The sequence below is a fragment of the Antedon mediterranea genome, chromosome 1 (assembly GCF_964355755.1).
Source record: "Antedon mediterranea chromosome 1, ecAntMedi1.1, whole genome shotgun sequence".
Taxonomy (NCBI): domain Eukaryota; kingdom Metazoa; phylum Echinodermata; class Crinoidea; order Comatulida; family Antedonidae; genus Antedon; species Antedon mediterranea.
In genome coordinates this window covers 2,876,131-2,893,722 of record NC_092670.1, presented here as the reverse complement: position 1 = coordinate 2,893,722, position 17,592 = coordinate 2,876,131, and the positions used below count along the sequence as shown (strand labels likewise).

The window sequence follows — 17,592 nt, the reverse complement described above, 5'->3', positions numbered from 1 at the left end:
TGAAGATGATCTTTACAAAGCATTTTTAACAATTTGTACCATATTTTAACACCTTGATATTAATCGTGTTGTAGATTTTCATTTCGAGGGTTAATTATTGTTAGCATTTCATGCCCCCACCCTCTTAAAAACCCTTCTGAACAATTAACAAAAAACAATTTTTTTTTCATCAATTTAACATTGGTATGTTTTTTTCTATCAATAGTAATAATTGGAATGGTTTTAATGAGCTTTGTACTGGTATTGTTGACTTTGCACTATTTTTGCACTGTTTAATCTGTAAATAAGACATTTTTATACTGTAATATGTTATGTACACTGTCAAGTCTCCCAAATGTACATTTTAGAGTTTGAAAAACAGTTGGGAGACAAAAATAACAACTTAAAACATATATATCTTACAGTTTAATTGTTATCATAATTTTTTTTGTTTTTAAATATGTAGTAACATGCCTTTAATGAAATAAAATGAAAGGGTGTATGTAAAATATATGTCAAAGTATAATAATCAGCCATTTTGTCATTGTCTCCCAAATATACAAAAAAATAGCATGTCTCCCAAAGTGTTAATTTAGTGGTATATATATATATATATATATATATATATATATATATATATATATATATATATATATATATATATATATATATATATATATATATATATATATATATATATATATATATATATATAAATCCAAAGGCAAATTACTGAAAAATGACAATGCTGTGGGTATCAGTGGCTGGATCTCAATGGAGATACAAAAAAAAGCGAAAAGCTAAATCAAAACGATAAAGTAAAACAGCCAGAAAAATTAGCAGAGCTTTCGGACAAAACTAGTCCTTCATCAGTGCAAGTGAAGGAATTTCGATAACGTCATAGCATATATGTTTTATAGTCAAAACAGATTTTGAGAGTACTGGTTATGGCTGGACTCAAGAAAGAGGTGATGGTTTTGATTGGATGCGGACTTGTGGTGGAAGGGATGGAAGAATTGGTGAAAGAAAAACTGGACCATCAAAGGTCATTCAGGAAATCGTTGTACGTTTATTAGGGTTATTAGTAGAAATGTCTACTAGCACATGAGAGGTTAAGTGTGGTGTAAAATAAACACTTCTAGTGGTCACTATGCCAAAATTCTAAATTGTTTTCACATAATGTTTAATACAATAAAATTTCGGAAATATTCAAAAAGCCATATATTATAATTTGAACTAGATTTAATTCGTCACTATGACGAATTTTAGGTTATATGCATTGATTTTAATAATTAAATTCATTTTTTAAATATATATATTGATTTTGTCAGAATCTTTAATTATTTATAATATAGGCCTATGAAGATAGGATCTTGCTAACGCAAATACAATAGCCGGTATCACTATCCGATCAAAGATCTCTCCGCGTATAATATAAACAACCCTTGTTACATAATTATAAAGACCTAAGTCATTTTTTTTACCTTTTCATCATAAATCATTCGTAAATTAATCTAACACTAAGAAATGAAATTGAACAAACAATACGGATATAAAAAAAATCTTATATCGTTTCCCAAGGTGAGACTCGATCTGGGTACCTTGATTGCTATAGACGCGAGCACAGACCACCGAGCCATACACAACTGACTAAAGTTGAAGAAAGATTCCTCCGTGTGTTTACTATGCAGTAACCCTTTTGGCTTTTAACTTCAATATATAAACATTTTAAAGAAGTTAATGTTAAGTTTGTTATTTCGGCCAAAGAAAATGTCATAGTTTGTTTGATTGTATTAATTTTTTTTAAATTTAATATGCAATGATGACGTAATCAACTTTTTTTTCTCTTAATTTCATAATAAATCTTCCATGCATATATGATACATATACCTTTAAAAAATGAAAAATAGGGTTTCCCGAGCATTCTGACGATCTATATTCATTTTAAAATATAGCATATTTTCACCATTTTGTGCGAAGCCGGTCACTTTAACGTGCTTGTATAACGTGGTTTTAAATTGAAAAGTGAATAAAATATGATGAAATTGCTAAAGAAAGTTTGTAAAACAGAAATCAGGCAAAAAGAGTACCGCAGTATAGTTTAACGCGCAGTGCAAAATTCTGCGCACTCATGGCAATTTTTAAACGCTTAAAATTGCCTGAAATGTACTCACTACTCACTCATTTTTTTAAATTGTAAGCGCACGTACGCACGCGTTATATGCGCTACGCACGTATTTGCATTTTCATATGATGAAATATGATCTGAAATTTACCAAATTTGGTTTAATTATAATACATATGATTGCAAACGTGATTTCATTAAATCACGCGTATACCTTTTTTATTGCGCACCATGAAAGGATATCCACATCGACGCGATTCCTGGATATAAGGAATATACTCTGAAAAATTGACGTAGCTAGATGTAATTGGTCTCAAGATAATATTGACGGACAAAACAGTGCTAAGGAAAGAATAAAATAAAGAAATAAAGATTTTTGACAGAATCAATAAGGTTATATGCATGATAATATATAGCCTAATTAAATTTAATTACTAACTGCTTGTTTATTTCCACGTACAGGTGATCATTATGTTTACATTAAAACAATATCTACAAGTAACTAGAAGTCAGCTCGCATGAGAAGTCAATTGTTACCACCAGGGCAACATGTATCTTTATCATTCTACTATCACATGTACGGACATGAAGTTGGATCACTCACGGTTTACAGAAAATCGGATTTGGGGGACGAACTGTTATGGAAAAAAAGTGGTAACCAAGGAGATCGGTGGCGAAATGCCGTAGTAGCACAATTTGCGCACAACGGTTATGGAAAAAATTACATTGTGTTTGAAGGCTATTGGGAAAAGTAGTTTACCGTAGGGGTGACATCGCAATTGACAACATTCAATATCGGACGCATGCTATCGGTTTGTAACTTTCAAATGAGATTTGTTTTTATTTAATATAAAGATTATATAATTATTACAGACTATACTACTGAAATCAATACAGAGACTATACTACCATAATCTGTTCTTTGGGAAATGAAAACGAGATATAACAATTTGTGTATAAGATAAAAACATTAACTAGATTTAATTCGTCACTATGACGAATTATAGGTTATATGCATTGATTTAAATAAAGATAATTGATTTGTAAAAGATATTTTGATTGATTGATTTTCTCAGATTCTTTAATTATTTATAATATATGATAGAGAGGACCTTGCTAACGCGAATACAATAGCCGGTATCACAATCCGATCAAAGATCCCTCTGCGTATAATGTCATAAACCACATTTGTTGTTACATAATAATAAAGACATAAGTTACTTTTTATCTAGATTTCATTATAAATCATGTGTATAATCTATATAATACACTAAGAAATAAATTTGAACAAACAATACGGATAATAAAAAAAAATCTTATTTCGTTTCCCAAGGTGAGACTCGATCTCGGTACCTTGAATGCCATAGACACGAGCACAGACCATCGAGCCAAACACAACTAACTAAAAATTGTAGAAAAATTCCTCCGTGTATTTACTATGCAGTAACCACTTTGGTGCAAATAGATTATTACATACCGCAATGAATTATAATTTTTTACTATGATGACATCTTTAAAAATGTAAAAAAATGATGCACTGTCAAACTATATACTTTTAACTTTAATATATGAACTTCTTAAGAAAGAAAGTTAATGTTAATTAAGTTTGGTATTTTGGCCTAAGAAAATGTCATAATTTGTTTGATTGTCGAAATTATTTTTTTTTAAATTGAATATGCAATTAATGATGACTTAATCAACTTTTGTTCTCTTTATTTGATAATAAATCATACATATGATACATACACTTCAAGAAAATGAAATAAAAAATAGGTGTTCCTCTGCATTCTGACGATATATATTAATTTTAAAATTTAGCATATTTTCACCATTTTGTTAACTTATACGTGCGTAGCCAGTCACTTTTGACGTGCTCGTATAACGCAATTTCGATTTGAAACCTGAATCAAATATGATGATATTATTAAAGAAAGATTGTAAAACAGAAATCGGGCAAAAAGAGTGCGCATTAACGTTTAACGCGCAGTGCGCGTGCAAAAATCTGCGCACTCATGGCAATTTTTTAAACGCTTAAAATTGCCTGAAACGTATTCTAATTTCATCGAAAATAAATTTTGACAATTTTGAACATTTTAAGCGCGCGTACGCAAGCGTTATATGCGCTACGCACGTAATTTTATTGCCATATGATGAAATATGACCTGAAATTTATGAGTACTAAATTTATTAATTATTAATTGTGATTCATGCTTGTGAAGATATGATTACAAACGTGATTTCGTAAAATCGCGCGTAGACCGCGTAATTTTTGATTACGCATCGTGAAAATATAACCACATCGATTCCTGGCCATGAGGAATATACTCTGAAAACTTGACTTAGATAGATGAAACTGATATCAAGATAATTCACGGACAAAATAGTGCTAAGGAAAGAATAAATAAATAAATGAAGATTTTGACAGAATCAAGAGGTTATATGCATGATAATGCATATAACCTAATAAATAAATAAATAAATAAATAAAGATTTTGACAGAATCAAGAGGTTATATGCATATCATGCATATAACCTAATAAATAAATAAAGATTTTGACAGAATCAAGAGGTTATATGCATATCATGCATATAACCTAAAAATAGGCCTCTTATTATCAGGAAATGGGCCCAAACTACTAATACTATATGCATATAATCTCTGCTTCCATACCTTGATTGTTGCAAACTTGTAACTCTCCCTTCTGCAGTCGAATCTCTTTATGTAACTGTTTATTTGTAATTTTATTTGTACTATTGTTTGTTTCTCTTGATATGGACTTGTTCAAAATTCAATAAATTTGAATTGGAAATAGTAGTTAACTCAATCGGAGAGCCGCGTTGGGAATTATGACCGTTATTGAGAAATTGTGGACTTCGCATGACATACATATACATACTGTACATACTTTAAACTTTTATACATATAATATATTATACATACATACATACACAAAAGCGTTAATGTTTCGCTCGAAAACATTAGCATAAAGTATAGGTCATATCTCTAAACATTAGTGTACATCATCCGTCAATGTCTTATCGTTAGCATTTTTTTATAACAATAATAAGTAAATGTCGTCATATGGCCTTTTCAAGTCAACATATCTTTTATTCAATAAGGGTAATATTATGCATATGTACAATAGAGAATAAAATGAAAACTGAAGCAAAATAAAAAATAAAGGAAATACTAAACAGAAAAGCAAATAATTAAACATATATATATAATCTATATACCCATATTAAACCGGACAGAAAATAGACAAATAAACAAATCATAAATTATTAGTATTACTATTATTATAAAAAGACAAAATAAATTATTAAATTTAACCAAAAAGTCATTTAATTTTTTTCCTTTAATTTCAGGTTTTTCTAGTAGGAAAATAAGTGGATATAATATTTTTTTTTTTTAAACTGTTATGTCACATTAAAATAGATTATTCAACAATTTTCAGGGGGACAATAATATCTTATATAAATATTTATCTTCATTCAATGAACATTTGTAACAATTAATTTAAATTTAACACTCACTAGACGAATGGGACGCTGGCTTAACGGGAATCGACACATTTACAAATAACGGAGATACTTACTTAGTAGTTGTGAATCAGGATAACTGTGTACAGAACACAATAGTGTACATATGGGACAATTCGACTAATGAATGTAAAATTCATCAACCTATTCCTGTGGAGCATTGTTCGTACAAATCTACCATTTCCAAAGTAAGTATATTAAGTATTAAATAAATTCATCTGGTTCCAATTATAATTAACTGGAATATTTTTACTTCTATGTTGAACCAAAAAATACATACACAATACATACATACACCCATGCATACCTACATATTTATACCAATTTTTGGTTCATAAAAGTAATAATTTTCCAGTTAAGTTCAAGTACGCTACACACACTTGAGTGTGTATCGTCTTTACAAAACAGAAATTGGGAGGTGGCCAATTTTGATTGATATTGCTTTTTAAATTGAAAAGTCTGGCAAAAAAAAAGAGTGCTGCAGGTACACTAATGAAACAAACCTAAATTGATATCAAAATGTATGCGAATCAACCAATCTTTCGAGTTGTTTTTTTGGGGTTTTAGCAATTAGCATGTTTGTATTAAAGCGCATCTTTAAGTATATTATTCTTTATTTACAGGTTGGCGGAGAAGTGTTTATGATAATAACCACAAGCAGAACGGAATCACGTGATGCTGATGACGATTTGAACTCTATACTACGTCATCACCAATATTTAAATTAGAAGGGAGTATGTTCGTAAGTTACGGAGCGATACCATCACACGAATGTTATGATATAACATTTTTTGAACGAGACGGGGAGTACTTTTTGGGTCAGTCGAATAAACGAAATGCAAATGGTGGTACGACTAATCCAATCTTCAACATATACCAATGGGTGTAGTTGATGTAAATTTTAAAAGGTATGGCGCTCGTTAATTTTTAAAACTCGATATTACGGAAGCTGATTTTGAGAGGCCCTCAACAATACAAGCGACATAAAAACATTACAAGTAAAAATATATTTAAAGGCAAAAATGTAAAAAGGTTAGGAAGATTTAAAATTTAAAATGTGTCATTGTTAAGCATAACATTCTTTAATTTACTTTTAAAATTTAAAAAAGTATTGCAATTTCTAATTGAAACGTCTAAAGAGTTAAAATATTTAGGTCCTTTATAATTAAAAGAATGTTTAAAAAGTTCACATTGAGGTCTTGCAACAACGAGATCACACCTGGAAAGTTGCCGGGTAGACATTCTACCATTGGCAGTAATTCTGGCCCACGGTAGATGTTAGTTTGGGCGAGATTGGCAAGACAGTCCGTTTGATAGTCAGAATCAGTAGGGAGTAGAAATGGTGTTAAAAAAGTTGACGGGAATTAGGAGTAGTGTAAGGAAGTTGGAGAATAGTTTGCATAACCAATCCAAACTTCAACAATTACCAATGGGTGTGTATTTGCAGATCCAGCTCTCTTGTCCTGTGCCTTATTGAACTAAAACGTGCAAAAAACTTATTTAATATTTCAATGTTTGTTTGACACATTTAAATATTACTTGCTGTAGTAATCTTGTAATCTTTATATATGTATAAATCTATAGAAGTCTTATCAAGGTAAAAAGTGGTCAGAAAATAGACAAAATAGAACTAGAATAGTATGACTACATCCCTGTCGCTCTACACGTTGTCTACTACTTAGATGTATAACGTAACGTGATTATACCATGGATGAAGTACGTCCTCTATACCCAATACACGAGCGGTATTTTTATATATAATTCTTACAATATGGTATTGTTTATGTTGAACTTCTGTTGTCATGGTTACCGCATGTTTTAGTTGTTAATATGTATGGTCATGTTTATGAAAAATATTGACTATTAGTATTAATATTTGTAAAATGCATATATAACAATGGTTAGGCTTAATAATTTATTTAATTAAAGATGTATTGTCCCCCTGAACAAATAATTTTAAAAAATATTTTTGTTGAATAGGCCATTTTAATGATACATAAAGTTATTCACTTTGAAATAAAATTTGATCGAAAAAAAAAATTATTTACCTGAGAAAATCTTAAGGTAAAGTAATAAATAGTCAACCGGAAGTCGGTTGGCTGGCAGCCAGCTGGCTTCCGGTTTAATTTAACCCTTGACCTGAATTAGCTTATGAATTATGCATATTGTATGATTCTTGTGCGTGTATGTGACCTCTAGGTCATATCAAAAAAATACGACGTGATATGGCGAGACGACGTTGTGGGAAAGTTCTGTAGTTTAACAACAAAAAAACAACTCCTATCTTGAAAAAAATACTATGGCTAGGCCCTAGCAGATTGGTAAGTAAGAACTGTAGTTTCTATAGTGCAGTTTTGTTAGTTAGTATAGGAAGCCTAGTTAGCCCAGTACAGCTGTACTGGCATAGAGTAGGCCTAGGCCTAGTAGTAGCTAGTCTGCTAGTAGTACTAGTTGTACTTGTAGGCCTGAGTGAGTAGTAGGCCTAGCTAATACTAATAGATCTAACTTGTAGGCCTTATTAATAGTTATTATCTGTGAGCATGGAGTAAAGAATAAGGTTTTAGTAGTGTGAATTTTGACACCACCACCTCGTCTTATTTTTAGTATAATACTATAATAATAGTCCTTCATCATTATTCATATCACTTTTCATTCATTTTAAAACATTAAATTTTCTTTTCTATGTAGAGTTTGTGATTTAAAAAAATTATACATAACTTACGAGCAGCGATACCCAAAAAGCTAAAACTTGTGAATGGCTGCCAAAAATAAAAAAATAAGGTCACCACCAGGGCCAGGAGAGATTATGGTGCTTGGTTTTTCCTTCATGATTAATTACATTTTAATGCTAATATAAATTTGTGAAAATTGTAACTAGGCCTATACTGTACATCCAATAATGTAATTTTTTTTTTCTTTTACAGAAAATGACCAAATAATCTAAGTTCAATATTTTTTGGAATGTGTACTTTACAGTACTTAGTACTGTTATGTTGAAAATTCTTCTTTTTATGTAGATATTTTAATAAAAAATGTCTTTCTTTTAATAGGTATTAACACACTAATTGAATGAACAATATGAGCAAGTAGTGGAAAATGGTGAAGAAATCAACACAAAATGTGGTAGCAACATTCACAATATTTATTTGAACGTTTCTTACTATGACACTTTAAAATGGATGAACAATCACAGAAGACAAGCTATTGCTGTAATGCCACAATCAACACATCAATTAATAGTTAATAAATTGTCAACAATAATGCAGAAATTCAATGAAATATACTGTACTAGTAATTAACTCATTTTTTTTACTGTACTGTACTGTAAATCTTCACACATTAAAATTATGGAGATTTTATCTCATGTACTGTAGTAGTATTTTTATTTATTTAATGCTATGTTTGCAAAATAATTTCAAATGTTATTGCTCTAATTATGTAAACTATACAACATTTTAAAAGCTGGAAAACAACCAACACATTTGCCGAATGCTTTATGATAGTCATCCAATATTTATCTTGTGTTCTATTACCGAGTCTACCGCCAGTTGCCTTTATGCAGAATTGATGTACCCTCTGTTCCAGTCTTCATTAGCTTAAGTCTATAAATTTAAAAACAATGATGTATAAATACAAAATTCAAAAAAAAAAGTTAAATATTTCACAATTTATTGCATACATATAATTATTATTTCTGTACATGAATCTGAAGTTTTCAATTTGGGGTACTACTAATGTACAGTAAGGAATTCATGAAAAGTGCATCTCCTCCCTCAAAAAGGCCTAGTCTAATTACTAGTGTTTTGGTTGCTATCAACAACAATCTATTCTACCGTCAACTTCTTTGGTACTGTATCCTGATCATTTTCCAAATGTTTTTTTTTTGTCATAAGTTACTCTTTTTTTAGACTTTAAAATTAATTCGAGCTCCAAATGTAATATCAATGGTACAGTAACATAGTAGGCCTATTTCCTGTAGCTAGTTGTGGAGTGATGACCTAGCTAGGTGAGTACGATATATAGGACCTAGCTAGGCCTCAAAGTGGGTTCCCGTCTACTTTTCTTACCCGATATCTGCCTGCCTACAGCTGCTACACTACACAGTAGTAAACTACTAACTAGGCCCTAGATAGTAGGCTTATATTATAGCCCTAGCCTAGATAGCCAAGCCTATAACTATACGGCAAAAACGTCTAGTTTGCGATATATAACTATTATAGGAGGATGTCTCATTCATCTAAAATAAAATTCTACTTACGTTACCAGCAAATTAACGGCAGAGCTTTTTACATCATACGATCAGGGAAACCCCAGCACTTTCTTCTGTTCGTCCATGGATTAAAGAATAGATGGATATGCATCGACGTGAGATCAAGGGTTCCTTGACTCTCGCCGACAGACCGCGAACCGCCCACAATGTTACAGTTTAATTAACCGCATGGTAACATCGAAACGGTCGCGTGCCCAATATATTGTTTACTGTACATGTGCAACGACATTTAACCTTGTTGGCTACGCTTCTTTCGCGCGTTCTTTGGTGGCATGATGTTTTTAGCGCTAGCAACAATACATATTTGAACAGTATAATCAGTGGCGTAACGGCTATGTGCGCTCACTGGCTAAACCCAGGGGCCCTGAAGCTTGGGGCCCATGAGCAGTGCCCAGAGGAACAGGCATAAAATATGTCGAAAATGCTAAAAACGTCCGAGGCCTCGATCTTTGAAACTTGGAGGGCCACTTAGGTTTCCTAAACAAGTGGCTTCAGGCCTCTGCCTCACGCCACTGAGTATAATGTTTATTGAAAACAGTTATTAAATTACATTGTATGTTATTGTGAAGACCCTAGTGTAGGTCTACTTCATCAATATACCAGATAAAAACAATACTATATTGTTATTGGCTTAGAATTGTAGATGCTATAATTGTAATTAGTATAGGTTTCTGCCGCGATTGATCTACGCTAATGTTTTTATGACATTAAAGTAGCATTTTATGAGACAATAACTAGTTGTTGTCTCAGCGCGCCTACATGTAAAATTACAAAATCAGCAAGGATAGTAGGCCTTCTAGGCTTACTAGTAAACCATATGATTTGCCGACATTGATACTGCCTAGGTAGGCCTAGGCTAATCTTAAGTGTAGTAGATACAATGCGTAATCATGATCTATATACTCACCGTTGTCTTACTTCTTGTGTGAATAATAATAGGTACTTCGTTTGTTCGTGATTAAGTTTGCCCTGCGTTTACTTTTCAAAACGACCGCTAGGTAACGTATCGCAACTATACATAGCCAGCCAATCCCGGATCTGGGATCGCTGTTTTCATTCAATTAGGCCCGGTGATTGGATGTGATGTGGATGACATAACCATTAGCCAATCACCAGGCACTACAATTTAAATATAATCACATCGATAATTAAGGAGATTTATGAAGAAACCACTGCTTAGCCATATATTAAAAACACGATTGTTGTATGTGTGAACACCGGCCACGCTAACATCATACATGGTCAAATGCATAATTTAATATTCTATAGATTAACGCAATTTTAATGACAGAAGATGGCAGGCAAATAATAATAATTCAAATATAAAAATTGCATATTTTATTAATATTACCAACTACTTAAAATTACCAGTCGTAAGAAAGTGAACTTTTCGTAGTCCGATTGTGATGAAACTAAAACAGAATTGTTCAGCAATATATTTTTGTTGTCAATTAATCATCGACGCAGACATGTCAATAGAACATTCAGACTTCGCATACGATTTCTACATGGTTACGTTTTGGTCTAAAAAAATGTAACAGTTGATTCGCAGCGTTCTACAGAGGGCCGCGGTTAGAGACACGGAGTTCAATGAGCGTGTTTGTTTGATTGGCAGCAGTGCTTTAGTATAGGCAAGCGCGTTATAAAATCATTTGATGTCACCGTCGATGCATACCCTTCTATTCTTTAATCCATGGTTCGTCGCACATGCTTGTTTATGTGGTGAAGATAACAGATCGGATCTCCCCTGTTTGGATGCTCATTAACATATCATGCATATTTATGAGTTGTTAGCTAACCATCGTTATTTAGGAATTTCTGAGCTTATGAGTTCGAAAAAATGGTAAGCTTATTTTGATTTTTTATAAGCGAAATCAATATTTTTTTCGGATTTTTTTTCGGCGAAAGTGAATAACTTTATTATAACTACAAAACGGTCTATTCAAAATTTGATTTTTCTCATCTTTATTTTTCATGTTTTGGGGGACAATACAACTTTAAAATATAAGCATAGGTGTTAGATAATTATTATCCAGCACGTTTGTTTTTAGTCATATTATAATAAAGTTGAAATAATGCTGTAACCAGGGAAGAGTTAAATTACAATTGTAATTTAACTCTTCCCTGCTGTAACTGAGTTTAGTGATTATTTAACAGTCGGAGAGCCGCGTTGGGAAATATGACCGTTATCGCTGAATTTTCGACTTCGCATGACGTCATAAATTTTAGAAGCCCTCTCTCGGCACAGAAGCGTCAACGTTTCGCGCGAAAACATTAGTATAAAGTATAGGCTACGTCATTTTATAGCTGTTTAATAAACATTAATAGGCGTAAAATTAACCATATATGGTAAGATCAGTTCCTTATATGTTTAAGATGTCACAGGTCACCTAATTTTCTGAATAATTTGTTGGATTTGTTGTCAGTGACAGTTTCTTTCCAAAGTTCGTGTGCAGCCGTCAAAACTGAAGTTTTCTAACAGTTGTTTGTTTACAAATTTCCCATTAGTGGGATTTGCATCCCATACAGTGAATTACCAAAAACTCGACGTATATGGATAAAGTAAGTATCAATAGTCTGTTTTACGTTAAAATTGGCTTGAAACCCTATTTAAGCTTCGATTACAGACTGTGCTTGTTATTAGCTGAAGGGTCAGATCCCTTCCTGGAATTGACATTCGTTATATTTTAGTTACCTAGGAGTACGTTATGTTGTAATTAATAAATAAAAATAATTCTGCTCTTTAGTGCTACTTTAAATCGTTGGGAAGAATTAATGATGCCTGTCTATTTAGCTTAAAATCAAGAAATGTCGTTGTGTCGCGACAGTTTGTTATAAATAAGTTAATCTTGTACATTAAAACTAGTATTCAGTTGTGATTGATAATTGCTATACAGCTGCAAATTATACAACAACTTGTAGTGCTGGTTTATCTATTCTAAACTTATATAAACCACAATGTATTCTTGCTAGTAACAATATTCATAAACATAAAGTTATAAAAAGTACAAGAACATTATTATCGATATTTTTCGTAACAAATAAATCGATCTGGTAAGGCTTACAAGCAAACTGGAAGTTTGATAAAGCAAGCATTCATTGTTCTGCTTTAGGCCTACACACCTTGAGAAAAAATAATGAAATCGTGAATAACAAACAGTGATACAGAAACTGGTGGTGCTTGTTTTCTATCTTTAAGTTTTAAATAGCACAGTGTATTATTGCTCCAATATGAATAATATAAGGAAGTACAAAGTACAATAACAGGCCTCTCATTGTTACGGATCTTTTTATCTAATAAACAAATCTTTCTAGTACCGGTAAATCGGAAGTGTGGTAATTGTAAAAGAAAAAATGAAACAAATTTATGCTCCAAATATTATTTGTTTTACAGCTTTATATAAGGCAGCTTTAAAAGTTCAACAATATTTACTGATTAATTTTTAGTCGCGTGGACGCGACTCAATAGTTCACTATGTCGGTCTGTCTGTCGGTCCGGTATCACTATGCGTTTTATCGCTTTTCTGTACTTTTTGAACTGTTTTGATATACAGAAAAGTTTTAAAGTACATTACTTTTTGAAAGTTCATTTTTTTCTGAGAGCACGCGACTTATGGCTGTTGGCCTTGTTCATCAATGTGTAGCTTATGGAGTAACAAAAAGGAGTCTTGTAAATCAAAATTGCCCATGTTTGACCATTTCAAATTTACTTCATTGATGTCGTTTGTAACATTTGCTACAATAGTGTGATATACTATACAATTATTACATGTTCTTTTAATTTTAAATACAGTTTTATGACAATAAATATCAGCTTTTTTAAGTATTTCTTAGTTTTCATTGAGAATTACCTTCCAGTTCATTGGGATAATGCAGAATCGCACCATACAAACGAAATTTTAATTACTTTCAATTCCATACTTTGTTTCAAGATCATTCTGCGAGAGGAAAGATCCTTTGGAATTAGTTACATCTTTAATTGTACGGATACCTGCATTCCACCACAAGTTTTGAATATTAAAAGTTCTTTTAACGAAACAGCAATTGTAAAGTACCTGACAATTATATTTCATTTGCAGTATCTGGATTTAGTGAATAATGGTATACACTCCAGGCTAGCAGTACGGTTCTAGGACACCTACCCCCTAGACAGTTACCCCCGGATGTTTACCACCCGGACAACTACCCCCTTAGGACAACTACCCCCCGGACAACTACTCCCCGGACAACTACCCCCTTAGGACAACTACCCCCTTAGGATAACAACCCCCCGGACAACTACCCCCCGGACAACAACCCCCTTAGGACAACTACCCCCTTAGGATAACTACCCCCCGGGTAACTACCCCCGGTCAACTACCCCCTGGACAACTACCCCCACCCCAGACATCTACCCCTCCCTTAGGACTATATTTATGTTCAATCTTTTACTTTTGTGGTCTAAAAAAATGTAACAGTTGATTCGCAGCGTTCTACAGAGGGCCGCGGTTAGAGACACAGAGTTCAATGAGCGTGTTTGTTTGATTGGCAGCAGTGCTTTAGTATAGGCAAGCGCGTTATAAAATCATTTGATGTCACCGTCGATGCATACCCTTCTATTCTTTAATCCATGGTTCGTCGCACATGCTTGTTTATGTGGTGAAGATAACAGATCGGATCTCCCCTGTTTGGATGCTCATTAACATATCATGCATATTTATGAGTTGTTAGCTAACCATCGTTATTTAGGAATTTCTGAGCTTATGAGTTCGAAAAAATGGTAAACTTATTTTGATTTTTTATAAGCGAAATCAATATTTTTTTCTGATTTTTTTTCGGCGAAAGTGAATAACTTTATTATAACTACAAAACGGTCTATTCAAAATTTGATTTTTCTCATCTTTATTTTTCATGTTTTGGGGGACAATACAACTTTAAAATATAAGCATAGGTGTTAGATAATTATTATCCAGCACGTTTGTTTTTAGTCATATTATAATAAAGTTGAAATAATGCTGTAACCAGGGAAGAGTTAAATTACAATTGTAATTTAACTCTTCCCTGCTGTAACTGAGTTTAGTGATTATTTAACAGTCGGAGAGCCGCGTTGGGAAATATGACCGTTATCGCTGAATTTTCGACTTCGCATGACGTCATAAATTTTAGAAGCCCTCTCTCGGCACAGAAGCGTCAACGTTTCGCGCGAAAACATTAGTATAAAGTATAAGCTACGTCATTTTATAGCTGTTTAATAAACATTAATAGGCGTAAAATTAACCATATATGGTAAGATCAGTTCCTTATATGTTTAAGATGTCACAGGTCACCTAATTTTCTGAATAATTTGTTGGATTTGTTGTCAGTGACAGTTTCTTTCCAAAGTTCGTGTGCAGCCGTCAAAACTGAAGTTTTCTAACAGTTGTTTGTTTACAAATTTCCCATTAGTGGGATTTGCATCCCATACAGTAAATTACCAAAAACTCGACGTATATGGATAAAGTAAGTATCAATAGTCTGTTTTACGTTAAAATTGGCTTGAAACCCTATTTAAGCTTCGATTACAGACTGTGCTTGTTATTAGCTGAAGGGTCAGATCCCTTTCTGAAATTGACATTCGTTATATTTTAGTTACCTAGGAGTACGTTATGTTGTAATTAATAAATAAAAATAATTCTGCTCTTTAGTGCTACTTTAAATCGTTGGGAAGAATTAATGATGCCTGTCTATTTAGCTTAAAATCAAGAAATGTCGTTGTGTCGCGACAGTTTGTTATAAATAAGTTAATCTTGTACATTAAAACTAGTATTCAGTTGTGATTGATAATTGCTATACAGCTGCAAATTATACAACAACTTGTAGTGCTGGTTTATCTATTCTAAACTTATATAAACCACAATGTATTCTTGCTAGTAACAATATTCATAAACATAAAGTTATAAAAAGTACAAGAACATTATTATCGATATTTTTCGTAACAAATAAATCGATCTGGTAAGGCTTACAAGCAAACTGGAAGTTTGATAAAGCAAGCATTCATTGTTCTGCTTTAGGCCTACACACCTTGAGAAAAAATAATGAAATCGTGAATAACAAACAGTGATACAGAAACTGGTGGTGCTTGTTTTCTATCTTTAAGTTTTAAATAGCACAGTGTATTATTGCTCCAATATGAATAATATAAGGAAGTACAAAGTACAATAACAGGCCTCTCATTGTTACGGATCTTTTTATCTAATAAACAAATCTTTCTAGTACCGGTAAATCGGAAGTGTGGTAATTGTAAAAGAAAAAATGAAACAAATTTATGCTCCAAATATTATTTGTTTTACAGCTTTATATAAGGCAGCTTTAAAAGTTCAACAATATTTACTGATTAATTTTTAGTCGCGTGGACGCGACTCAATAGTTCACTATGTCGGTCGGTCGGTCTGTCGGTCTGTCTGTCGGTCCGGTATCATTAATGCGTTTTATCGCTTTTCTGTACTTTTTGAACTGTTTTGATATACAGAAAAGTTTTAAAGTACATTACTTTTTGAAAGTTCATTTTTTTCTGAGAGCACGCGACTTATGGCTGTTGGCCTTGTTCATCAATGTGTAGCTTATGGAGTCTTGTAAATCAAAATTGCCCATGTTTGACCATTTCAAATTTACTTCATTGATGTCGTTTGTAATATTTGCTACAATAGTGTGATATACTATACAATTATTACATGTTCTTTTAATTTTAAATACAGTTTCATGACAATAAATATCAGCTTTATTAAGTATTTCTTAGTTTTCATTGAGAATTACCTTCCAGTTCATTGGGATAATGCAGAATCGCACCATACAAACGAAATTTTAATTACTTTCAATTCCATACTTTGTTTCAAGATCATTCTGCGAGAGGAAAGATCCTTTGGAATTAGTTACATCTTTAATTGTACGGATACCTGCATTCCACCACAAGTTTTGAATATTAAAAGTTCTTTTAACGAAACAGCAATTGTAAAGTACCTGACAATTATATTTCATTTGCAGTATCTGGATTTAGTGAATAATGGTATACACTCCAGGCTAGCAGTACGGTTCTAGGACACCTACCCCCTAGACAGTTACCCCCGGATGTTTACCACCCGGACAACTACCCCCTTAGGACAACTACCCCCCGGACAACTACTCCCCGGACAACTACCCCCTTAGGACAACTACCCCCTTAGGATAACAACCCCCCGGACAACTACCCCCCGGACAACAACCCCCTTAGGACAACCACCCCCTTAGGATAACTACCCCCCGGGTAACTACCCCCCGGTCAACTACCCCCTGGACAACTACCCCCCCCCCAGACATCTACCCCCTCCCTTAGGACTATATTTATGTTCAATCTTTTACTTTTGTTTACAATAATGAATAGTAATTCCTCAAAGTAACGAATTAAAATATAGTTATTAATTCCTATTATACACTGTTGCAGAGTCAGGTTGTTGAATGGTCTGGGTGGTAGTTGTCCGTCCGGGGGGTAGTTGTTCTAAAGGGATAGTTGTCTGGGTGGTAGTTGTCCAGGGGTTAGTTGTCCTACGGAGGTAGTTGTCCTAAAAGATTATTTGCCCTCGGAGTATTGTCCAGGTCCAGGAGGTAGTTGTCCTACGGGGAGTATTGTGTCAGAGGTAGTTGTCCGCGGGGTAATTACCCGGGGGGGGGGGAAATTGTCCGG

The 17,592-nt window shown here is 33.0% G+C and overlaps 1 long non-coding RNA gene across 1 annotated transcript; it reads left to right on the top strand.

Moving 5' to 3' along the window:
- Positions 1 to 7,854: 7,854 nt before the first annotated feature.
- LOC140045569 (uncharacterized) lies at positions 7,855 to 9,011 on the top strand. The gene is made up of 2 exons (XR_011844593.1): positions 7,855 to 7,968; positions 8,698 to 9,011. It is a non-coding gene; the product is annotated as an uncharacterized lncRNA (long non-coding RNA).
- Positions 9,012 to 17,592: the final 8,581 nt, after the last annotated feature.